Source organism: Oncorhynchus keta, chromosome 9, assembly GCF_023373465.1.
Source record: "Oncorhynchus keta strain PuntledgeMale-10-30-2019 chromosome 9, Oket_V2, whole genome shotgun sequence".
NCBI classification, from domain to species: domain Eukaryota; kingdom Metazoa; phylum Chordata; class Actinopteri; order Salmoniformes; family Salmonidae; genus Oncorhynchus; species Oncorhynchus keta.
Window position 1 is genome coordinate 37,743,516 of NC_068429.1, and position 27,614 is coordinate 37,771,129.

General features: G+C 44.6%; 1 protein-coding gene across 2 annotated transcripts in view; it reads left to right on the forward strand.

Annotated features, from left to right (window-relative positions):
• The window catches only part of bmpr1bb (bone morphogenetic protein receptor, type IBb), a 129,528-nt gene that overhangs the window by 54,259 nt on the left and 47,655 nt on the right, over positions 1-27,614 (forward strand). The gene's annotated exons all lie outside the window — the stretch shown is intronic.

Here is a 27,614-nt window from a genome sequence, read left to right on the forward strand (position 1 = left end):
TCAAACAAGCTGCATTTCGTTTTGTTTTACCTGTTTTCTATTGTCTTTGTATACAGTGCCTTCGGAGAGTGTCCAGATCCCTTGACGTTTTCAACATTTTGTTATGTTACAGCTTTATTCTAAAATGTATTTAAACAATAAAATATCTAAAATATATATTTTTTGTATCCTCAGCAATCTACACACAATACCCAATAAGGACAAAGCGAAAACAGGTTTTTAGAAATATTTGCAAATGTATTAACAATAAAAAACAGAAATACCTTATTTACGGCAGCATGCTCTGGGGATGATTTCAGCAGCAGGGACTGGGAGACTAGTCAGGATCGAGGGAAAGATGAACGGAGCAAAGTACAGAGAGATCCTTGATGAAAACCTGCTCCAGAGCGCTCAGGACCTCAGACTGGGGCAAAAGTGAATCTTCTAACGGGACAATGATCCTAAGCACACAGCCAAGCCAATGCAGGAGTGGCATTGGGATCCTCTGAGAGGATCTGCAGAGAAGAATGGGAGAAACTCACCAAGTACAGGTGTGCCAAGCTTGTGGTGTCATACCCAAGAACAAAGTACTGATTACTTATGTAATTGTGATATTTTCCGTTTGACATTTTTCTATAAATTAGCAAAACAATCTAAAAAAATGATTTTTATTTGTCATTAAGGGGTATTGTGTGTAGATTGATGATGTGACTTCCTTTAAAAAAAAATACCTTTTAGAATAAGGGTGTAATGTCTCAAAATGTGGAAAAAGTCAAGGGGTCTGAATACCTTCTGAAGGCACTGTACATCCATAAAGTTGATACCAGCTGATTCATGATTCCAACTGGCTAAGAAACACTGCCTGCCTGTCTCTCATCTCAACTCCCAACACGTTCATGGGACAGCTGGCGATTGAATTTGAATATTGAAACAATGTTGCAAATGTCAGAGAGACAGAAAGCTAAATGTTAGTCTAAAAGAAATGGGAGATAAGGTCGAGTTGCTTTTTATAGTGGAGATCAAGTTTATAAATTGTCTGGCTGGGCTGATGAGGCTGTGGATTGCACAGTCAGATGGAACAGAGTAAATAGGCATTTTAACGTCATAGATTTAGCCGGTGGTCACTTGTGGAATAAACACCAGCTGTAATGCGGTCTCTGATTCAGAGGGGTTGGGTTAAATGCAGAAGACACATTTCAGTTGAATGCATTCAGTTATACAACTGACTAGCCATCCCCCTTTCCCTTTTAACCAATCAGCATTCAGTATTAGACCCACCCATTGTATAATATAGAAGTAACCCACTGGGCTCAGATGTCAATTCAACTTCTATTCCACATTGGTTCAATGTAATTTCATTGAAATGATGTAGAAATAATGTTGATTCAATCAGTGTGTGCCCAGTGGGAATGCCTGCATTACACCATTTAAAATATGGTATGTATTGGATTTAACAGTCTTAAAACACAGGGGTCCCAATTACATTCAGCCTTAAGACCATTTTTCCATGAGTGGAGGGTCGGGGGGCCGGAACATAGTTATAAATCATTTGTACACTGCAAATTGACTGCAAGAATCCACAAACAGGTATAGTATTTAACAAATACAGAATCATTTCAAACCTTGATTACATTGGGATACGATCACGTATACCTCTCTATTTATGCGTGGGAATACTTTGAGCTGATTCCCTGGTGATTGTACAGTATGTTATGTCCATCAACGAAAATGATTTAGTAAACATTTAACTACGTTTGTTTTTGTTTTTTTGCTCAGAAAACTTGGGGTGCCAAATAAAATCACCAGCTATTGAGGAAACCTGCTCTATGATCTCTGTGCAGTTGGATGTCAGAGAAGGATCAATTCAGTGATTTCCATCCTTGCTCTTGTTTTTCCACTCTACTGCACGTGAATTATGGCCAAAGTGCTCTGTAATGTCAGACAGATGTGAAGAGCTGAAGCAAACTATTGTTCATCTCAGCATTCATATGTGTCACACAACTCTTTATACAGACAAAAAAAACTTGTTCAGAAACATCAAGTGCTTCTTTGTTATTTGACTGTTGAGAATATCAAGGCCGTATTTCAAATGATGGCAGGCCTAAATTAAAAGATGGCACTTGGTTTTCGCGGCGCCTCAATAATTTACCTCAGAAATGAACAGAAACAAATCAAAAAACCAACATACGTAACTAAGACAATGGTGTATGTCGACTGTGCTGCATCAACTTCAGTTGTGGTTTCTTGACTTTTTAGTGTTTGTCTTGCTGAAATTCAGCAATTGGGAGCAATTAAAATCAGAATAATAACATGCCTACATCATCTAAGCTGAGGTTTGATGTTGTAATTGTTGCCAAACATTTCTTCCGTTCCAGATCAGAGCTGCATGTGAACATTGTTTTATTAGCGGACACACAGGAGAGTAGAGGTGTCTGTTTTTCCACCATGTGTTTCGTCAGACTGGATCAGTGAAGGGAGGGGTAGATGAGATGTGAGTGTGGTGCTGAGGATATCTGTGTTCATAGACTGTAGGCTGTGGACTTCGTTGTGTTTCAAGTGTTGAGAAAACTCTGTGAATTTACAAAGTGTTATGTTGGGAGTGATTCATGTGATTTGCACATATGGACTGTACAGTAGTTGTATCAATGCACATAATTGCATTTTAAGCCTGACATTACATATGAAGCGTCTTAATTTGAGCCAGTTTGCTACAGCAGGAAAATAATCCTGCAGCAACAGGAAATGTGAATTATTATTATTATAGTTAATGGAGATTTTGGGGGAAATTACATACTTCAGAAGCCTTTTTAACCTCAAATACACTACAAGTTTTACATCCGGGTGGTCAAATTAAGATCCTGGATCTGTACAACAGAGAGAGAGAGGGTGAGAGAGAGGTACAGTTAAAACAGCTTGTCTTTTCCACTGGAAGGCTGGAGCTCGACCCAAACTGCTGGAGCGTTTCTCCTAATTAAGGAAAGCAGCGTCTGATTGACAATGAACAATAGGTCAGCCAGCAGACCAGAGACAGGGTTTTCTTGCCAGGATTACAGGGCCCACAGGGCTTCCCTTCCCAGCAAACACAGCAACAGATGGTTAAACAGTCAGACGTGGTTCCTCCGAGCAGACTGGGAGACAGGGGTGAGGAGGGGGCGGTTCAAATTGTACCTGTTTTTACAAGGCCTACAGTCTCACCCACTACAGTGGTAACAACAGAGAACCAACAAGTGGAATTACAGGACATGAGTCGGTAGTGAATCGTTCAGTCAAGAATCAAATCGAAGGTTATTGGCGGTGTACATATATTTGCAGGTGTTCTAGCAGGTGCAGCGAAATACTTATGTTACTAGCTTCCACAATGCAATCGAATGACTCGCAATTACAATACAAATACACAATAATCGAAAATCGAAATCGAAAAAGAAATCAAGAAATGACAGAACGAGTCCAATTAACAATCCAGAATAGATATATTAGAGTGAGCCTGTGTCAGAATCCAGAATATAAATACGTGGTGTATACAGACAGTATATCATATGGAAGAAAATGGTATGTACAGTATTAGGTACAGTTGAAGTCAGAAGTTTACATACACCTCAGCCAAATACATTTAATCCTAGTAAAATGCCCTGTCTTAGGTCAGTTAGGATCACCACTTTATTTTAAGAATGTGAAATGTCAGAATAATATTAGAGATAATTATTTATTTCAGCTTTTATTTCTTTCATCACATTCCCGGTGGGTCAGAAGTTTACATACACTCAATTAGTATTTGGTAGCATTGCATTTTAAATTGTTTAACTTGGGTCAAACGTTTCGGGTGGCCTTCCACAAGCTTCCCACCATAAGTTGGGTGAATTTTGGCCCATTCCTCCTGACAGAGCTGGTGTAACTGAGTCAGGTTTGTAGGCCTCCTTGCTCGCACTAGGTTTTTCAGTTCTGCCCACAAATCTTCTATAGGATTGAGGTCAGGGTTTTGTGATGGCCTCTCCAATGCCTTGACTTTGTTGTCCTTAAGCCATTTTGCCACAAGTTTGGAAGTATGCTTGGGGTCATTGTCCATTTGGAAGACCCATTTGTGACTAAGCGTTAACTTCCTGACTGATGTCTTGAGACGATACTTCAATATATCCACATAATTTTCCATCCTCATGATGCCATCTATTTTGTGAAGTGCACCAGACCCTCCTGCAGGAAAGCACCCCCACAACATGATGCTGCCGCCCCTGTGCTTCACGGTTGGGATGGTGTTCTTCGGCTTGCAAGCCTCCCCCTTTTCCACCAAACATAACAATGGTCATTATGGCCAAACAGTTCTATTTTTGTTTCATTAGACCAGAGGACATTTCTCCAAAAAAGTACGATCTTGTCCCCATGTGCAGTTGCAAACCGTAGTCGGGCTTTCTTATGGCGGTTTTGGAGCAGTAGCTTCTTCGATATACAACTTGATTTACTGTGGATATAGATACTTATATACTATTATTATACCATTATTATATACTTATATACTATATACTTACTCATAGCAAAGGGTCTGAATACTTATGTAAATAAGGTATTTCTGTTTTTTACGTTTTAATACATTTGCAAAAATGTCTAAAAACCTGTTTTAGATTTGTCATTGTGGGGTATTGTGTGTAGATTGACGAGGATACAAAAAATATATATTTTAGAATAAGGTTGTAACGTAACAAAATGTGTAAAATGTGAAGGGGTCTAAAAACTTTCAGAATGCACTGTAGACAATAAGTAAACAACTGTATATAAGATGGTGACTAAATAACAGGTTTGTCTGCTGTTGGGTTTGTCAGTACACAGTCTGGTAAAAGTGGCCAGTGTGTTGAGGTTGCATCGTCCTCCAGTGGGTTAGTTGGTGCTGCTGGGTTCAGGAGGAGTTCAGTAGAACAGCAGATGGACCACAGAGGCGGCTGAGGCTTGTGAGGCTGGGTCCGTATCTGTGTCACTATCGAATGAGCCTGGGGCTCCCAGGCCGCAGAGGAACCGGGAGAACGTTCTGCTCTGCTGAGAGAGAGAGCCTGGGAAGAGTCAGGAAGGACTGTGACCTCCCTCAGTCTCAGTGGGATGTAGAGAGGAGCTGTGCCATGTGTGCATGTGTCCTCACTCAGACAGAAACAACAGGGCCACCCATCACTCAGACAGAAACAACATGGCCACCCATCACTCAGACAGAAACAACATGGCCACCCATCACTCAGACAGAAACAACATGGCCACCCATCACATAGACAAACACAACATGGCCACCCATCACTCAGACAGAAACAACATGGCCACCCATCACTCAGACAGAAACAACATGGCCACCCATCACTCAGACAGAAACAACATGTCCATCCATCACTCAGACAGAAACAACATGGCCACCCATCACTCAGACAGAAACAACATGTCCATCCATCACTCAGACAGAAACAACATGTCCACCCATCACTCAGACAGAAACAACATGGCCACCCATCACTCAGACAGAAACAACATGGCCACCCATCACTCAGACAGAAACAACATGGCCACCCATCACTCAGACAGAAACAACATGTCCATCCATCACTCTGACAGAAACATGTCCACCCATCACTCAGACAGAAACAACATGGCCACCCATCACTCAGATAGAAACAACATGGCCACCCATCACTCAGACAGAAACAACATGGCCACCCATCACTCAGACAGAAACAACATGGCCACCCATCACTCAGACAGAAACAACATGTCCACCCATCACTCAGACAGAAACAACATGTCCATCCATCACTCTGACAGAAACAACATGTCCACCCATCACTCAGACAGAAACAACATGTCCATCCATCACTCTGACAGAAACAACATGTCCACCCATCACTCAGACAGAAACAACATGGCCACCCATCACTCAGATAGAAACAACATGGTCACCCATCACTCAGACAGAAACAACATGGCCACCCATCACTCAGACAGATACAACATGGCCACCCATCACATAGACAAACACAACATGGGCACCCATCACTCAGACAGAAACAACATGTCCACCCATCACTCAGACAGAAACAACATGGCCATCCATCACTCAGACAGAAACAACATGGCCACCCATCACTCAGACAGAAACAACATGTCCACCCATCACTCAGACAGAAACAACATGTCCATCCATCACTCAGACAGAAACAACATGTCCACCCATCACTCAGACAGAAACAACATGTCCACCCATCACTCAGACAGAAACAACATGTCCACCCATCACTCAGACAGAAACAACATGTCCACCCATCACTCAGACAGAAACAACATGTCCATCCATCACTCTGACAGAAACAACATGTCCACCCATCACTCAGACAGAAACAACATGGCCACCCATCACTCAGATAGAAACAACATGGCCACCCATCACTCAGACAGAAACAACATGGCCACCCATCACTCAGACAGAAACAACATGGCCACCCATCACTCAGACAGAAACAACATGTCCACCCATCACTCAGACAGAAACAACATGTCCATCCATCACTCTGACAGAAACAACATGTCCACCCATCACTCAGACAGAAACAACATGGCCACCCATCACTCAGATAGAAACAACATGGCCACCCATCACTCAGACAGAAACAACATGTCCATCCATCACTCTGACAGAAACAACATGTCCACCCATCACTCAGACAGAAACAACATGGCCACCCATCACTCAGACAGAAACAACATGGCCACCCATCACTCAGATAGAAACAACATGGCCACCCATCACTCAGACAGAAACAACATGTCCATCCATCACTCTGACAGAAACAACATGTCCACCCATCACTCAGACAGAAACAACATGGCCACCCATCACTCAGACAGAAACAACATGTCCACCCATCACTCAGACAGAAACAACATGGCCACCCATCACTCAGACAGAAACAACATGGCCATCCATCACTCAGACAGAAACAACATGGCCATCCATCACTCTGACAGAAACAACATATCCACCCATCACTCAGACAGAAACAACATGGCCACCCATCACTCAGACAGAAACAACATGGCCATCCATCACTCAGACAGAAACAACATGTCCACCCATCACTCAGACAGAAACAACATGGCCACCCATCACTCAGACAGAAACAACATGGCCACCCATCACTCAGACAGAAACAACATGGCCACCCATCACTCAGACAGAAACAACATGTCCACCCATCACTCAGACAGAAACAACATGGCCACCCATCACTCAGACAGAAACAACATGTCCACCCATCACTCAGACAGAAACAACATGGCCACCCATCACTCAGACAGAAACAACATGGCCATCCATCACTCAGACAGAAACAACATGGCCATCCATCACTCTGACAGAAACAACATATCCACCCATCACTCAGACAGAAACAACATGGCCACCCATCACTCAGACAGAAACAACATGGCCATCCATCACTCAGACAGAAACAACATGTCCACCCATCACTCAGACAAAAACAACATGGCCATCCATCACTCAGACAGAAACAACATGGCCACCCATCACTCAGACAGAAACAACATGGCCACCCATCACTCAGACAGAAACAACATGTCCACCCATCACTCAGACAGAAACAACATGGCCACCCATCACTCAGACAGAAACAACATGGCCACCCATCACTCAGACAGAAACAACATGTCCATCCATCACTCTGACAGAAACAACATGTCCACCCATCACTCAGACAGAAACAACATGGCCACCCATCACTCAGATAGAAACAACATGGCCACCCATCACTCAGACAGAAACAACATGGCCACCCATCACTCAGACAGAAACAACATGGCCACCCATCACTCAGACAGAAACAACATGTCCACCCATCACTCAGACAGAAACAACATGTCCATCCATCACTCTGACAGAAACAACATGTCCACCCATCACTCAGACAGAAACAACATGTCCATCCATCACTCTGACAGAAACAACATGTCCACCCATCACTCAGACAGAAACAACATGGCCACCCATCACTCAGATAGAAACAACATGGTCACCCATCACTCAGACAGAAACAACATGGCCACCCATCACTCAGACAGAAACAACATGGCCACCCATCACATAGACAAACACAACATGGGCACCCATCACTCAGACAGAAACAACATGTCCACCCATCACTCAGACAGAAACAACATGGCCATCCATCACTCAGACAGAAACAACATGGCCACCCATCACTCAGACAGAAACAACATGGCCACCCATCACTCAGACAGAAACAACATGTCCATCCATCACTCAGACAGAAACAACATGTCCACCCATCACTCAGACAGAAACAACATGGCCACCCATCACTCAGACAGAAACAACATGGCCACCCATCACTCAGACAGAAACAACATGGCCACCCATCACTCAGACAGAAACAACATGTCCATCCATCACTCTGACAGAAACAACATGTCCACCCTTCACTCAGACAGAAACAACATGGCCACCCATCACTCAGATAGAAACAACATGGCCACCCATCACTCAGACAGAAACAACATGGCCACCCATCACTCAGACAGAAACAACATGTCCACCCATCACTCAGACAGAAACAACATGTCCATCCATCACTCAGACAGAAACAACATGTCCATCCATCACTCTGACAGAAACAACATGTCCATCCATCACTCTGACAGAAACAACATGTCCATCCATCACTCTGACAGAAACAACATGTCCACCCATCACTCAGACAGAAACAACATGGCCACCCATCACTCAGATAGAAACAACATGGCCACCCATCACTCAGACAGAAACAACATGTCCATCCATCACTCTGACAGAAACAACATGTCCACCCATCACTCAGACAGAAACAACATGGCCACCCATCACTCAGACAGAAACAACATGGCCACCCATCACTCAGATAGAAACAACATGGCCACCCATCACTCAGACAGAAACAACATGTCCATCCATCACTCTGACAGAAACAACATGTCCACCCATCACTCAGACAGAAACAACATGGCCACCCATCACTCAGACAGAAACAACATGGCCACCCATCACTCAGACAGAAACAACATGTCCACCCATCACTCAGACAGAAACAACATGGCCACCCATCACTCAGACAGAAACAACATGGCCACCCATCACTCAGACAGAAACAACATGTCCACCCATCACTCAGACAGAAACAACATGGCCACCCATCACTCAGACAGAAACAACATGTCCACCCATCACTCAGACAGAAACAACATGGCCACCCATCACTCAGACAGAAACAACATGGCCATCCATCACTCAGACAGAAACAACATGGCCATCCATCACTCTGACAGAAACAACATATCCACCCATCACTCAGACAGAAACAACATGGCCACCCATCACTCAGACAGAAACAACATGGCCATCCATCACTCAGACAGAAACAACATGTCCACCCATCACTCAGACAAAAACAACATGGCCATCCATCACTCAGACAGAAACAACATGGCCACCCATCACTCAGACAGAAACAACATGGCCACCCATCACTCAGACAGAAACAACATGGCCACCCATCACTCAGACAGAAACAACATGTCCACCCATCACTCAGACAGAAACAACATGTCCATCCATCACTCTGACAGAAACAACATGTCCACCCATCACTCAGACAGAAACAACATGTCCATCCATCACTCTGACAGAAACAACATGTCCACCCATCACTCAGACAGAAACAACATGGCCACCCATCACTCAGATAGAAACAACATGGTCACCCATCACTCAGACAGAAACAACATGGCCACCCATCACTCAGACAGAAACAACATGGCCACCCATCACATAGACAAACACAACATGGGCACCCATCACTCAGACAGAAACAACATGTCCACCCATCACTCAGACAGAAACAACATGGCCACCCATCACTCAGACAGAAACAACATGGCCACCCATCACTCAGACAGAAACAACATGGCCACCCATCACTCAGACAGAAACAACATGTCCATCCATCACTCAGACAGAAACAACATGTCCACCCATCACTCAGACAGAAACAACATGGCCACCCATCACTCAGACAGAAACAACATGGCCACCCATCACTCAGACAGAAACAACATGGCCACCCATCACTCAGACAGAAACAACATGTCCATCCATCACTCTGACAGAAACAACATGTCCACCCATCACTCAGACAGAAACAACATGGCCACCCATCACTCAGATAGAAACAACATGGCCACCCATCACTCAGACAGAAACAACATGTCCACCCATCACTCAGACAGAAACAACATGTCCACCCATCACTCAGACAGAAACAACATGTCCATCCATCACTCAGACAGAAACAACATGTCCATCCATCACTCTGACAGAAACAACATGTCCATCCATCACTCTGACAGAAACAACATGTCCATCCATCACTCTGACAGAAACAACATGTCCACCCATCACTCAGACAGAAACAACATGGCCACCCATCACTCAGATAGAAACAACATGGCCACCCATCACTCAGACAGAAACAACATGTCCATCCATCACTCTGACAGAAACAACATGTCCACCCATCACTCAGACAGAAACAACATGGCCACCCATCACTCAGACAGAAACAACATGGCCACCCATCACTCAGATAGAAACAACATGGCCACCCATCACTCAGACAGAAACAACATGTCCATCCATCACTCTGACAGAAACAACATGTCCACCCATCACTCAGACAGAAACAACATGGCCACCCATCACTCAGACAGAAACAACATGGCCACCCATCACTCAGACAGAAACAACATGTCCACCCATCACTCAGACAGAAACAACATGGCCACCCATCACTCAGACAGAAACAACATGGCCATCCATCACTCAGACAGAAACAACATGGCCACCCATCACTCAGACAGAAACAACATGGCCACCCATCACTCAGACAGAAACAACATGGCCACCCATCACTCAGACAGAAACAACATGGCCACCCATCACTCAGACAGAAACAACATGTCCACCCATCACTCAGACAGAAACAACATGGCCACCCATCACTCAGACAGAAACAACATGTCCATCCATCACTCAGACAGAAACAACATGTCCACCCATCACTCAGACAGAAACAACATGGCCACCCATCACTCAGACAGAAACAACATGGCCACCCATCACTCAGACAGAAACAACATGTCCATCCATCACTCAGACAGAAACAACATGTCCACCCATCACTCAGACAGAAACAACATGGCCACCCATCACTCAGACAGAAACAACATGGCCACCCATCACTCAGACAGAAACAACATGGCCACCCATCACTCAGACAGAAACAACATGGCCACCCATCACTCAGACAGAAACAACATGGCCACCCATCACTCAGACAGAAACAACATGGCCACCCATCACTCAGACAGAAACAACATGGCCACCCATCACTCAGACAGAAACAACATGTCCACCCATCACTCAGACAGAAACAACATGGCCACCCATCACTCAGACAGAAACAACATGGCCACCCATCACTCAGACAGAAACAACATGGCCACCCATCACTCAGACAGAAACAACATGGCCACCCATCACTCAGACAGAAACAACATGGCCACCCATCACTCAGACAGAAACAACATGGCCACCCATCACTCAGACAGAAACAACATGGCCACCCATCACTCAGACAGAAACAACATGTCCACCCATCACTCAGACAGAAACAACATGGCCACCCATCACTCAGACAGAAACAACATGTCCATCCATCACTCAGACAGAAACAACATGTCCACCCATCACTCAGACAGAAACAACATGGCCACCCATCACTCAGACAGAAACAACATGGCCACCCATCACTCAGACAGAAACAACATGTCCAACCATCACTCAGACAGAAACAACATGTCCACCCATCACTCAGACAGAAACAACATGGCCACCCATCACTCAGACAGAAACAACATGGCCACCCATCACTCAGACAGAAACAACATGGCCACCCATCACTCAGACAGAAACAACATGGCCACCCATCACTCAGACAGAAACAACATGGCCACCCATCACTCAGACAGAAACAACATGGCCACCCATCACTCAGACAGAAACAACATGGCCACCCATCACTCAGACAGAAACAACATGGCCACCCATCACTCAGACAGAAACAACATGGCCACCCATCACTCAGACAGAAACAACATGGCCACCCATCACTCAGACAGAAACAACATGGCCACCCATCACTCAGACAGAAACAACATGGCCATCCATCACTCAGACAGAAACAACATGGCCACCCATCACTCAGACAGAAACAACATGGCCACCCATCACTCAGACAGAAACAACATGGCCACCCATCACTCAGACAGAAACAACATGGCCACCCATCACTCAGACAGAAACAACATGGCCACCCATCACTCAGACAGAAACAACATGGCCACCCATCACTCAGACAGAAACAACATGGCCACCCATCACTCAGACAGAAACAACATGGCCACCCATCACTCAGACAGAAACAACATGGCCACCCATCACTCAGACAGAAACAACATGGCCACCCATCACTCAGACAGAAACAACATGGCCACCCATCACTCAGACAGAAACAACATGGCCACCCATCACTCAGACAGAAACAACATGGCCACCCATCACTCAGACAGAAACAACATGGCCACCCATCACTCAGACAGAAACAACATGGCCACCCATCACTCAGACAGAAACAACATGGCCATCCATCACTCAGACAGAAACAACATGGCCATCCATCACTCAGACAGAAACAACATGGCCACCCATCACTCAGACAGAAACAACATGTCCATCCATCACTCAGACAGAAACAACATGTCCACCCATCACTCAGACAGAAACAACATGTCCACCCATCACTCAGACAGAAACAACATGGCCACCCATCACTCAGACAGAAACAACATGGCCACCCATCACTCAGACAGAAACAACATGGCCACCCATCACTCAGACAGAAACAACATGGCCACCCATCACTCAGACAGAAACAACATGGCCACCCATCACTCAGACAGAAACAACATGGCCACCCATCAGACTGACCCTATCTTTATGATCCATCTCTATTTATTATTGTTGGGATCCAGACCGTCACAGAGGCAGAGATAATAGATAAGTATGATTGAGTGTGTGTGTGTGTGTCTGTCTGTAATCTGATTGTGGTCACGCAGGTGAGCTGTGTGTGACCTTCCAGTCATTGTCCCGTGAGGAGGAAAGTGTGACAAGTGAACATCAGAGATTAAGTGACATGAAACGACTGTGACTTAACTACTGTTTGGAGAGATAAGGAGGGAATGTCAGACTAAGAGAAGAGGAGAGCGGGACGGGAAGAGAAACAGGCTCGTCAAACACCCTCCTCCTACTCACGTTGTGTTTCTAACTGGTGATGTGCCTGCAGCCAGAGCAACAACAGCTGTGTGCCTCCAGTACTGTGTTTGACCGTGGAGAACAGGATAACACCTATAACGCGTCAATTATTATAGCAAGTGACAGTCGGTCATGTGCAACGCGGGCTAAAAATACTTCTCCTTTTCATCTCTTTCGCTCCCTCGCTTTATCCTTTCAAACCTTCACTGCCCTTCTACTGTGTGTTAGTGAGTGTCTTCTGTATGTCCCCCCCTTTCGTTTATCTTTCTCCAGGCGGATTGTTTTCCTGATGGATAGCATTGTCAGTTCTGGAGCCTTTGTCCGAGTTGTCATTTGTTGCCTCTATCTCTTGTCTTGGGCAGGTGACCGAAATACAAGTTCTACATCTGGGTTGTGTGGAATAGCCGGGAGGGACTGAGAGACACGCAGACATAAGTGGGTGAACCCTTTACTCTCTGCGTTACCTCTATTGGGGAGAGTGGGCAAGTGGTCAAGGTAACAAAACAAGGGTGTGAGGGGGGTGAAGTGTAGAGAAGAGATGAAACAAATAACCAAGTCGTCAAGGCGAGGTAAGGTGTATGTATTAAGTGTCACTGTGGCCCCTGTGCCACTCACAGACAAAAGAGCTTTCAGCAGCTCAGTGTTGAGAGGGAGTGGTTCGGCAAGCTGAACATGGAAAATATACGCAGGAGACTCTTTCCCTGGGCTTTCCCTCTCAATCAAACTCAACATACAGCAGGTACATAGTCTCACTACACCTTGGCTGGCTGGAGGGTGTGGGCTATGTAACTATTAATATCCTGCAAATTATAGAGCCATAAAACCACATGAATAAAAACATCATTAATCACAACGGCTTGGATTGTCTTTTTAAGAAGGGGTCATTCTTTGGGGGGGAGAGTATATGGCTGGTTAATGTGCCATTAAACACTGTGTTAGCCAGCAGTAGTGGTGTGTGGGTAAAATAACTGGGGAAGTCTAGCCAGGAAAAAAAGCCACATTACAACCTAAGTGTTAATTGTGATAATTTCGTCGTTTGCTCTATAACCTGTTAGTTCATATGCCTTTCCACCGTTATAATAAGAAGACACATTGGCAGAATAAATTCAAACTCACCTTTTGTTTCGTCACAAAACCCGGAGAGCAACATCTGTCCGGTGAAGTCCACACACCAAATATTGCATTTATTAAAAACGAATACCACACCAGGCTCACCCATGAACACCTGCACCAGTGTCTCAGAGTTGCTCTCACACCATTTGTGCCAAAGTTCAAAGTATTGGCAGGAGACAAAGTGTAATTTATCTCATTGACGCAAGGCCCAGAGTGACATGTGTGAATATTGCACGGCCCACAGCGGCTTTCTGTGCGTTCAGATGCTACTTTTTTTTAACAACTCGCCTTTGTTCTCCAAAAAAAAAAAGCACTTCAATTGAATTTAAATATTACAACTACGCAACCACTTTTGTTCTTCAGCAATGACGATGCACATGTTTACATTCAAAAGAAAGAAGCCATTCGTTCAAATGTCTAATTATCTCGTTGAATGTATTTGAATGTACATTTTATACAACAACATGTTTCCTAAGTTGTAGAAGACTATGTTTGTTACTACGCTGTACCACAGTGTTGATAAAGGACGATATCCATCCTGACCTTTGCCACCTAGGAAATGTGTGTCACCTGGACCTTCTCAATTAGTAGTTGATTACCCCTGACCCCTGACAACATTTCAACATCATCAAACCACCCGCGCTTAGTCTAATACAGTGACAACTGAAAGATACCAAAAACAACCGTGTCCAATCAACAGAAGCTAAATATGTCGTGGCTGTCCTTGGTTCTGATTTTTGTGTGCGTGAGTGCAAGTAGAATAAACATGTTTACTCACCCTACTTGTAGAGAAACGCCAATGCCATCCTTCTCTCTTTCATGTTGCCGAAACGATCTATGACTCTGTCATACAGTAGGCTACATGCTTTTAGTTTCTGTTGTCCTAGGCTCCCTGGCTAAAATGCTCGCCTATTTTCCATTCATGGGCAGCGTTAGCTAGTTAACATTAGCCTTCTACATCTAGCTACATATTGAACCTCCATCCTCTCAGGCCAGGGACACAATAATGTATGAATTCATGGTTGGATCAGAATCACCGTTATAATCATTGGTCAGTACTAGTTTAGGAAAGGGACAATATTAGCTATCTGGCTAGCCACCATAGGACAACAACATAACGAGATGTAACAATTCAGTAATTTGGGGGCTTTTGATGTGATTGGTGTGAAGCCAAATCCAAACGGGCTTCCCTTGACACTTGTTTTTGGTGCGCCAGGACCATTCACAGTTGAGCTCACTCAGTTTAGCTCAACTCTGATGGGCTATTATTTTATATATTTTTTATCAAGGGAGGCCAAATGCATGCTGGCTTCCCTTGCATTTCAATGCCACGAGCGGCAACAATATCATACTCTTTTTGACCAGACAGCATCACAGATGGGCTGCACATCTACAGCGTGTGAGCAAGCTGTTTCGCTCGCTCGGATACGTTCTCTGGAGCCTCTTGCGAATTTAAGAAAATGATGAAACACGGAGAGATGAAAGATCAATCAATGTTTTTTTTCTTGGTCAATTGTTGGGGAATGCTTGGCTTCCCTTGGCACCTACGAATACACACCACTGTTAGCCAATCCAGTCAGCCATACTGGTCTGTGTTTGGTGGAGAGACAGGCTTTATGGCACAGAGGCTCTGGGTAGACTGGGACTACATGTTTGGTAAAGCTGGGGGTGAGTGACTGGAGCTCGGGGGTGGAGACTGGAGAGTGGCTGTAGAACAGGGCTCTCTCTATGGCAGACAGAGTCCCACTGTAACAGCGACTGGACTATGATTGGTGGAGATAGAGAAGGGCAGGACCCAGGCTGTGCAGTAGGGTAGGGCCCTGTTGCACAGAGATACTGGTGCTAACTATAACCAACAGAGACTAGACTATGTTTAGGAAGCCAAGCGTGACGGATGGTCCAACACATACTGGGACACAGAGGGCACGGCTGTTTGGTCTCATTGTGATAAAGGGGCAGAGAATATGTGTCACACACACACACACACATATGCATGTATGTGATCACTACACATGTTTGTGTCTGGACATGCACCAATTAATGCACCAACAGAAAACCCTTCACGCCTGTCTTTCTGAGCCTCGTTCTCCCTCATTAGGAGTTATTTTGGGCATCAATAGTATTCTTCAGACTCGTTAATTTACCACTTGGAGTGTTTTCCTATCTAACCCAATTTTGTTTAATTTATCTGGGTGTTCTAACAAGCCCCAATTACTTCAGTCTTATATTTCGCTGTGTATATTGTTTTTGACAGGTTTGACACAAACCAGGTCGTCCGTTGACCAAACTCCTCACTGAACTCTCCCTGCACTCTGGCTGTGCTCAGACATTCCTACATGCGCTCACTGCACACACGCAATTAGTGCTTGTTAGGAAGAGTGTGATATTGTAAACACGCATGCCTTTTTCCCATAATTACAGCTTCTGTGAACCTCAGAGCACACCCAGTCCTTCTGGGCGCCTCGCTCCCATTCCAACTGTGCAGCCAGTCTGCTTTGTCCCTCCCTTTTGACCTCTCCTATTTTTACTGGACCAATTATCTGTTCATCCACAGAGCACCAATCAGGACACTGCTGTACCTTCATGTTTTATAATAAAACATTTGAACTTTGGATGTTGTCTCAGTTTGCTCTAGCTGTAAACGGAGAAAGAGTTATCTCTTATTCGGCCCGGACTCTTGCTCTCTGTTTCCCCCCATCCCTCTCACTCCCTCTCTTCCTCACTCTCTCCCTCTCTTCCTCACTCTCTTTCACTCCCTCTCTTCCTCACTCTCTCTCTCTCCCTCTCTCTCCATCTCTTTCCCTCCCCTACCTTTCTCTGCTTGTTTTTTTCCCCCTTCTCTTTGATCCTATTGTTTTGCCTGTTCCCCCTCTCCTCTCCCCCTCTCCTCTCCCTCTCCTCTCCCCTCTCCTCTCCCTCTCTCCTCTCCTCTCCCCCTCTCCTCTCCCCCTCCCTCTCCCCTCTCCTCTCCCCCCTCCTCTCCTCTCCCCCTCTCCTCTCCCCCCTCTCCTCTCCTCTACCCCTCTCCCCTCTCATCTCCCCTCCCCTCTCATCTCCCCCTCTCCTCTCCCCTCTCCTCTCCCCCTCTCCCCGTCTCCTCTCCCCTCTAGGCTGGTCAGCCGGTTGATTAGCACCTTGGTCTTGTTCAGCCTAATTGGATGAGGGAGACAGGTGGCGCCACAGTAACGATCAGCCTCGTTAGCGTGGCGCTCGCTGGCGCAGTCTGTGTGATCTCTTTGTTTTACTGTGTGAATGCCCCAGGGAGGGCATGAACTTTTGACACTGCTGTATACCAGGCCGACCCCGCTCGCTCAGACGAGAGCCCCCAGTCCCCCAACAACCCACACTGAGCTCCCGTTATTGTAACGAGTGTTGAGGCTCTTTGTAGAACGCAGCACCGCTACAAGCCCCAAACAGCCCAGACAAAACATTCCTGTCTGTGAATGAACAGGGTTGATTTAGGAGATCCAGGTGTCTGAAAGAGACATTCAGTACACTATTCTATTCATGCATTTGGGTTTAAGTTGAATGTGTACCATGAATGGTATTATGACGCACGGTCTGTGTAGTGTGCGGTAGGGTTGTGTTCTGTAATGAATCTGGGATTGAGTGCATTCTTTATAGGGTAAGCATTAAGCCCCGTCAATATATGCCGCCGTTACGTCATAATATCTCTCTAGGAGCTGATCCGTCGTCAGTATTGTGGAGTAATTCTAACGTTAAGGTAAGCTTTGAGTAAGGAAAGCTGATCTGAGAGCAGCGCTGCCTTTCTTTCGATCAGTATCGACACATGCTCCAACGACGAGCTTAGCGAACTTTCTTTCAGCGTTACATCTTCGGCCGTTGTAGGAAAGATGCATAGTTAAAACGCTGGTAAGCCTAAGATCCATCGCTATCAGGAAACCGGGCCCTGTACTGTAGGTCCAGTGTGAGTCATGACACATCCATGGCTGTACTATACTGTTCAGTACTCTGTGTTGTAGGTAGGGTTGTGTCAGTACTGTTGGTCCAGTGTGTTGTAGGTAGGGTTGTGTCAGTACTGTTGGTCCAGTGTGTTGTAGGTAGGGTTGTGTCAGTACTGTTGGTCCAGTGTGTTGTAGGTAGGGTTGTGTCAGTACTGTTGGTCCAGTGTGTTGTAGGTAGGGTTGTGTCAGTACTGTTGATCCAGTGTGTTGTAGGTAGGGTTGTGTCAGTACTGTTGGTCCAGTGTGTTGTAGGTAGGGTTGTGTCAGTACTGTTGGTCCAGTGTGTTGTAGGTAGGGTTGTGTCAGTACTGTTGGTCCAGTGTGTTGTAGGTAGGGTTGTGTCAGTACTGTTGGTCCAGTGTGTTGTAGGTAGGGGTCCAGTGTGTTGTAGGTAGGGGTTGTGTCAGTGTCAGTACTGTTGGTCCAGTGTGTTGTCGGTAGGGTTGTGTCAGTACTGTTGGTCCAGTGTGTTGTAGGTAGGGTTGTGTCAGTACTGTTGGTCCAGTGTGTTGTCGGTAGGGTTGTGTCAGTACTGTTGGTCCAGTGTGTTGTAGGTAGGGTTGTGTCAGTACTGTTGGTCCAGTGTGTTGTAGGTAGGGTTGTGTCAGTACTGTTGATCCAGTGTGTTGTAGGTAGGGTTGTGTCAGTACTGTTGGTCCAGTGTGTTGTAGGTAGGGTTGTGTCAGTACTGTTGGTCCAGTGTGTTGTAGGTAGGGTTGTGTCAGTACTGTTGGTCCAGTGTGTTGTAGGTAGGGTTGTGTCAGTACTGTTGGTCCAGTGTGTTGTAGGTAGGGTTGTGTCAGTACTGTTGGTCCAGTGTGTTGTCGGTAGGGTTGTGTCAGTACTGTTGATCCAGTGTGTTGTAGGTAGGGTTGTGTCAGTACTGTTGGTCCAGTGTGTTGTAGGTAGGGTTGTGTCAGTACTGTTGGTCCAGTGTGTTGTAGGTAGGGTTGTGTCAGTACTGTTGGTCCAGTGTGTTGTAGGTAGGGTTGTGTCAGTACTGTTGGTCCAGTGTGTTGTAGGTAGGGTTGTGTCAGTACTGTTGGTCCAGTGTGTTGTAGGTAGGGTTGTGTCAGTACTGTTGGTCCAGTGTGTTGTCGGTAGGGTTGTGTCAGTACTGTTGATCCAGTGTGTTGTAGGTAGGGTTGTGTCAGTACTGTTGGTCCAGTGTGTTGTAGGTAGGGTTGTGTCAGTACTGTTGGTCCAGTGTGTTGTAGGTAGGGTTGTGTCAGTACTGTTGGTCCAGTGTGTTGTAGGTAGGGTTGTGTCAGTACTGTTGGTCCAGTGTGTTGTCGGTAGGGTTGTGTCAGTACTGTAGATTCAGTGTTGTTTTGTCAGCCCCGTGCCTCAGACTCGGGGTGTCCACATCACTCGGACACATCCGGGCTAATGCAGCCAAGCAGGTGTGGGGGTCACAGGGGGTTTGTGGGCCAGCATAGTGACCCCTGCTGTCGGCTCAGGTTTGTATGACCATCAGAGGACCCCCTTAATTAGACCTTTTGGTTTCCAGTGTCCAGTCAGTTCCACCCAATGCACTGCAGCCTAGACACTAGGAACGAGCCTTTCATTCAACACTCCTGGTTGACTTGGCAAGGCAGCCAGGGTTTTTCCCCTAGCTCCGTCCCTCATGTTTAACAAAATCTGAGGTCTAACTTTTCCGTTTTAATTTAAAACAACTTGTCTCAGCCACAGTCCAAATATGTATTTATGTTGAGCTCGTCTGGGCCGTGTTCTAATGCTAAATGGACTCTCTCTCTCTCGTTGGTTTAAAAAGTGATCCCCCTGTCCTGTACAGTATTCCTGGTGCTCATGCCTCTGTTGTACAGTATTCCTGGTGCTCCAGCCTGTCCTGTACAGTATTCCTGGTGCTCCAGCCTGTCCTGTACAGTATTCCTGGTGCTCCAGCCTGTCTTGTACAGTATTCCTGGTGCTCCAGCCTGTCTTGTACAGTATTCCTGGTGCTCCAGCCTGTCTTCTACAGTATTCCTGGTGCTCCAGCCTGTCCTGTACAGTATTCCTGGTGCTCCAGCCTGTCTTGTACAGTATTCCTGGTGCTCCAGCCTGTCTTCTACAGTATTCCTGGTGCTCCAGCCTGTCTTGTACAGTATTCCTGGTGCTCCAGCCTGTCTTGTACAGTATTCCTGGTGCTCCAGCCTGTCTTGTACAGTATTCCTGGTGCTCCAGCCTGTCTTGTACAGTATTCCTGGTGCTCCAGCCTGTCCTGTACAGTATTCCTGGTGCTCTAGCCTGTCCTGTACAGTATTCCTGGTGCTCCAGCCTGTCTTGTACAGTATTTCTGGTGCTCCAGCCTGTCCTGTACAGTATTCCTGGTGCTCCAGCCTGTCTTGTACAGTATTCCTGGTGCTCCAGCCTGTCCTGTACAGTATTCCTGGTGCTCCAGCCTGTCTTGTACAGTATTCCTGGTGCTCCAGCCAAGTTTTCTGTGGCAGGTTTTAGAGCTGGGGTTGGGTGTACAGGGAGTGATGATTGCTTAAGTGCTGCAATGATTATTTTTTCTGCAATATTGTTTTACAAGCATGTGGAACAACAGCTCTTCTGTCCCACTGAGTTTGTCTGTTTCAGTGTTTAATGAAAGGGTTAGTGTGAACTGACAGCTAGGCTATAGTTTGGCACCTCCAACCTGCAAAGTGCATGGCAGAAACCATTAGCACTGCTTCATATGAGCAAAGGTTCACATTCAATATCTTGATCAATGGTGAACACTGTGGCTATTAGGTATTTCTTGCTTTCTTAGTGATGAACAAATGTGACTTTTAATCAACTTTTTGTGAACGTTCTGCATGTGTAAAGCAGATATAATAGAACTGCTATTCAGCGCTATCACTCTCTTATAAGGCTTCTGTAAATGTGTACTGGTCCCCCCTCAGAATGCTCCAGATTTATTTGACCATACCATATGTTTCTCAGTTTTCATTACCCATGACTTTCAGAGATGTCACTCACTCTCACTGGCTTGTTGTGAGAAGCCGCCAGGGGGAAATTATCAGGTGTTCATTGATTGAATATGAGCTTTGCTAGAGAGAGGAAACTGAGATATGACACTGGCAAGCCTGCTGCTGACACAAACAAGGTGGACCTCTCATTGGAAAGACCCAGGATACAGGCAGGCAAGACCAGGCTCTGTGAGCAGAACACACTGACGGAGAGAGGGAAAGAGAGACAAATGGAGGGAGCGAGAGAGATTTGTGCTGTTCTTGGCCAGTGCCTGGGGTGGCCTGCGTTGGCCATGGAAAATCACAAGAACCCTTTCTTTCTATGGGGCACCTTCTCTGCAGTGAGAGGCCAACCGGTGAAACTTTTTACCGTTAGATTGAATCCATCTGCATCTCCATCTGGTTGTGCCCGTGGTTGAAACGTGAGGAGCAGGTGTGTTTCAGGTGCACTGTTAAGTAAGTCCAGTGAATAGGCCCCGTACTGCACTAGAATAACAGCCTTTCATTGGCGGTCAGTGTTGTAGCAAGCATAGATTGAGATTGGGGCCATGTTTGTTTCTCTGAATGGCTTTTTGCACCTATTTGTTTCTATTGTTTTTTCAGTTGCTTGGTAGAGGAGTATCCACTATAAATAGAAATGATTTGACATTTTAGAGGTCTTTCGAGAGCACTGAGATAATTTGACATCGCAATCTTTTGGGGGGGATTGAGAGTTCTTGCTGTGTCAAATTGTAAAGAAGTCACTTTCTGTGTGTGACGTACTGTTCAGTTCAGTCACAACAGACACTGGACTATGCTCCAGGGCCTGACAGAAAGCAACAGTTCATGATTGAGACGAGGCTGGTTGACAGCTCGTTCTGAGGAATGTCCTGAGTCAGTGTTTGCAGCGACTGGAATCTCACTACTACCAGCCTGATGTGAAATAACTTCCCATTTTCACCTTCTGCTATTCTCTCGCTCTTCCCTCCGTCTGGGAACAACAAACACATTCCGCCTGAACAAATGGACCAATAAACAAAGGGAAAGCAAATGATGGAAAAATAAGTAATTCTTACATGCATGTATTTCAGGGACTTACTGTAAAACACTTAAGATAATTCATTTCGAATATACAATGTACAGTGTAAAAATGCACCCTAATACTGTTTTTTTTTAATGAAAGAAAGCCTTACACAGGCCATCTATATCTTCTGTGGATGTGTCTGCCTTACATCATATCAGTACCCGCTAGAAAACGTTGGCAGGCGTTCCCTTTAGCATATGCATTCAATGTATATCAACCATGCAAGGTGCAGCAAACATTGCATAAATAACTATTCTTGGAATATATCCAGGTGAAAAATATACAGTGCCTTCGGAAAGTATCCAGACCCCTTGACTTTTTCCACATTTTGTTACATTACAGCCTTATTCTTAAATTGTTGAAATAGTTTATTTTCCCTCATCAATCTAGACACAATACCCCATAATGACAAAGCAAAAATAGGTTTGTAGAAATGTTTGCAAATGTATATTTAAAAACCCCATAAATAACACATTTCCCTAAGTATTCAGACCCTTTACTCATTACAGAGTCTTCTTGGGTATGACGCTACAAGCTTGACACACCTGTATTTGGGGAGTTTCTCCCATTCTTCTCTTGCAGATCCTCTCAGGCTCTGACCGGTTGGATGGGGAGTGTTGATGCACAGCTATTTTCAGGTCTTTCCAGATATGTTCGATTGGGTTCAAGTCCGGGCTCTGGCTGGGCCACTCAAGGACATTCAGAGACTTATCCCAAAGCCACTCCTGCATTGTCTTGGCTGTGTGCTTAGGGTCGTTGTCTTGTTGGAAGGGGAACCTTCACCCCAATCTGAGGTCCTGAGCTCTTTGGAGCAGGTTTTCATCAAGGAACTCTCTGTACTTTGCTCAATTCATCTTTGCCTCGATCCTGACTAGTCTCCCAGTCCCTGCCGCTGAAAAACAACCCCACAGCATGATGCTGCCACCACCATGCTTCACCATAGGGATGGTACCAGGTTTCCTTCAGACTTCACGTTTGGCATTCAGGCCAAAGAGTTCCATCTTGGTTTCATCAGACCAGAGAATATTATTTCTCATGTGCGGGCTGTCATGTGCCTTTTACTGATGAGTTACTGGCTTCCGTCTGGCCACTCTACCATAAAGGCCTGATTGGTGGAGTGCTGCAGAGATGGTTGTCCTTCTGGAAGGTTCTCCCATTTCCACAGAGCTCTGTCAGAGTGACCATCGGGTTCTTGGTCGCATCCCTGACCAAGACACTTCTCCCCCAATTTGCTCAGTTTGGCCAGGTGGTTCCAAACTTCTTCCATTTAAGAATGTGTTCTTGGGGACCTTCAATGCTGCAGACATTTTTTGGTACCCTTCCCTAGATCTGTACCTCGACACAATCCTATCTTAGAGCTCTACGGACAATGCCTTTGACCTCTTGGCTTGGTTTTTACTCTGACATGCACTGTCCACTGTGGGACCTTATATAGACAGGTGTGTGCCTTTCCAAATCATGTCCAATCAATTGAATTGACCACATCTCAAGGTGTAACGTCTGCTTCCAACTCACACTCAAACACGTAGATCCCCTGAATGCAGCTCACTCTCCAGATCCCAATCACCTGAATTCTAATCACCTGTTCACACACCTGGAGGTCATTATCACAAACTATTTAGTTCAGTTCTTTGCACCCCATCATTGTGAGGTATTGTTTTTGTGACACACTTCTATTCGGAGCTCTGTTTTTCCCGTAATGCAATTCTCTCGTGTATGATAGTTTTTGCCTGCCTCACTAACAACGCCTTTTGCCTATTCCCTGCCTGTACTGTTGCCTTTTTGGACCCCCTGTGTATCAGTTGGTAGAGCATGGCGCTTGTAACGCCAGGGAAGTGGGTTCAATCCCCGGGACCACCCATACGTAGAATGTATGCACACATGACTGTAAGTCGCTTTGGATAAAAGCGTCTGCTAAATGGCATATATTATTATTATTATTATTATCTTCTGCCTGCCCCTGTACCCAGCTACCTGACTCCTCCTGTGGTCCTTTACAAATAAACACCCTGTGCTTGAAACTAGCTCTCTGTCTCCCATCGTGTTCATTACACAAGGATGATCAATGGAAACAGGATGCACCAGAGCTCAATTTCTAGTCTCATAGGAAAGGGTCTGACTACTTATATAATATATATGTATTTATGTTTTTTCTTTTTATTACATTTGCAAACATAAAAATAAAAAATAAACGTTTTTGCTTTGTCATTTATGGGGTAGTGTGTGTAGATTGCTTTGTTTTCCATTATAGAATGGTGTAAAGTAACAAAATGTCAAGGAATAAATAATAATTTAGTTGTGTTTATAGAGGTGTTAGGTAACATTAGAATACTTAAAAACTATAATTTCAAAGAACATAATAGATTTGTATTAGTTTGTTACTCTAGGCCAGTGGTTCCCAAACGTTTTATAGTCCCGTACCCCTTCAAACATTCAACCTCCAGCTGCGTACCCCCTCTAGCATCAGGATCAGCGCACTCTCAAAGGTTGTTTTTCACAATCATTGTAAGCCTGCCACAAACACACCATATGATACATTTATTAACTTCTTATGGGCAGGTGGGACAGTAGCATCCCACCTGGCCAACATCTGGTGAAATTGCAGACTACAGTATTACAAATATTTAACTTTCATAAAATCACAAGTGTAATACATCAATAATAAAGCTTAACTTCTTGTTAATCCAGCCACTGTGTCAGATTTCAAAAAGGCTTTAAGGTGAAAGCAAACCATGCGATTATCTGAGGATAGCGCCCCGCATACAAACACATTAAAAATATATTTCAACCAGGCAGGTGCGACACGAAAGTCAGAAATAGCGATATAAAAAATGCCTTACCTTTGATGATCTTCTTCTGTTGGCACTCCAAAAGGTCCCAGTTACATCACAAATTGTCCTTTTGTTCAATAATGTCCTTCTTTATATCCTTAAAAACTCAGTTTAGCTGGCGCGCTTCAGTCAATAATCCCCCCAGTTTCCCTCCATCAAAATGCAAACAAAATGAATCCCAAACGTTACTAATAAACTTTTCCAAACAAAATTTATAATCAAACCTTAGGTACCCTAATATGGAAATAAACAAGCAAATTTAAGACAGAGAATCGTTATTGTCTTTACCGGAAAAAAATACCAAAGAACACGCTCTCTTCCACGCGCTTGGAAATACTACAGCCAAAATGGGAGCCACCATTTTCCAAGAAACAGCCTGCAACTCTTTCTATGCCCTAGGAACTGCAATCTGGAAGGGCGGACTAGCTATTGAAAATAGTGGTAGGCTGAATTATATGCATATCCTAGCTTCTGGGCCTGGGTAACAGGCTGTTTACTTTGGGCACACGTTTCATCCAGACGTCAAAATACTGCCCCCTAGCCCAAAGAGATTAAACATAAGAATGAGTGTGAGTTTTTGTCACAACCCGGCTCGTGGGAAGTGACAAAGAGCTCTTATAGGACAAGGGCACAAATAATAATATAATAATAATCAATCATTTTGCTCTTTATTTAACCATTTTACATATAAAACTTTATTTGTTCATCGAAAATTATGAATAACTCACCACAAGTTACTGAGAACGGTGTGCTTGAAAGTATACACATAACTCTGCAATGTTGGGTTGTATTGGAGAGAGTCTCAATCTTAAATAGTTTCCCACACAGTCTGTGCCTGTATTTAGTTTTCATGCAAGTGAGGGCCGAGAATCCACTCTCATATAGGTACGTGGTTGCAAAGGGCATCAGTGTCTTAACAGCACAATTTGCAGAGGCAGGATACTCTGAGCGCAGCACTATCCAGAAATCTGTCAGAGGCTTCTGATTAAATTCAATTTTCAGAGAACCGCTTGTTGCAATTTCGATGAGGCTCTCTGGTTCAGATATTGGTAAGTGGGCTGGAGGCAAGGCATGAAAGGGATAATGAATCCAGTTGTTTGTGTCATCCGTTTCGGGAAAGTACCTGCGTAATTGCGCACCCAAATCACTCAGGTGCTTTGCTATATCACATTTGACATTGTCTGTAAGCTTGAGTTAATTTGCACACAAAATACTCACCCAAATGTATAGTCCCGTTCGAAAATATAAATAGACTGTTTGAAAATGTGAAGAGGGAAAAAAAAGTTAAATAAATATATATATTTTTATACAGTGGGGCAAAAAAGTATTTAGTCAGCCACCAATTGTGCAAGTTCTCCCACTTAAAAAGATGAGAGAGGCCTGTGTTTTTCATCATAGGTACTCTTCAACTATGACAGACAAAATGAGAAAAAAAATCCAGAAAATCACATTGTAGGATTTTTTATGAATTTATTTGCAAAGTGGGAGAACTTGCACAATTGGTGGCTGACTAAATACTGTTTTGCAAGTATTTGATACACTGCCGATTTTGCAGGTTTTCCTACTTACAAAGCATGTAATGTAATTTTTGATTGAATCCGGCTTTAAACTTCTTCACAACAGTATCTCGGACCTGCCTGGTGTGTTCCTTGTTCTTCATGATGCTCTCTGCGCTTTTAACGGACCTCTGAGATTATCACAGTGCAGGTGCATTTATACGGAGACTTGATTACACACAGGTGGATTGTATTTATCATCATTAGTCATTTAGGTCAACATTGGATCATTCAGAGATCCTCACTGAACTTCTGGAGAGAGTTTGCTGCACTGAAAGTAAAGGGGCTGAATAATTTTGCACGCCCAATTTTTCAGTTTTTGATTTGTTAAAAAGTTTGAAATATACAATAAATGTCGTTCCACTTCATGATTGTGTCCCACTTGTTGTTGATTCTTCACAAAAAATACAGTTTTATATCTTTATGTTTGAAGCCTGAAATGTGGCAAAAGGTCGCAAAGTTCAAGGGGGCCGAATACTCTCGCAAGGCACTGTATATATATATATATATATATATATATATATATATATATATATATATTTGAAGTCGGAAGTTTACATACACTTTAGCCAAATACAATTTATCTCAGTTTTCCACAATTCCTGTCATTTGGGAATATCTGGTCTAGGCTATAAGTAAAAAATGAAAAGCCCATCAAGTCCATCTCAAAGAAGTCCATTATAATTTCATTATG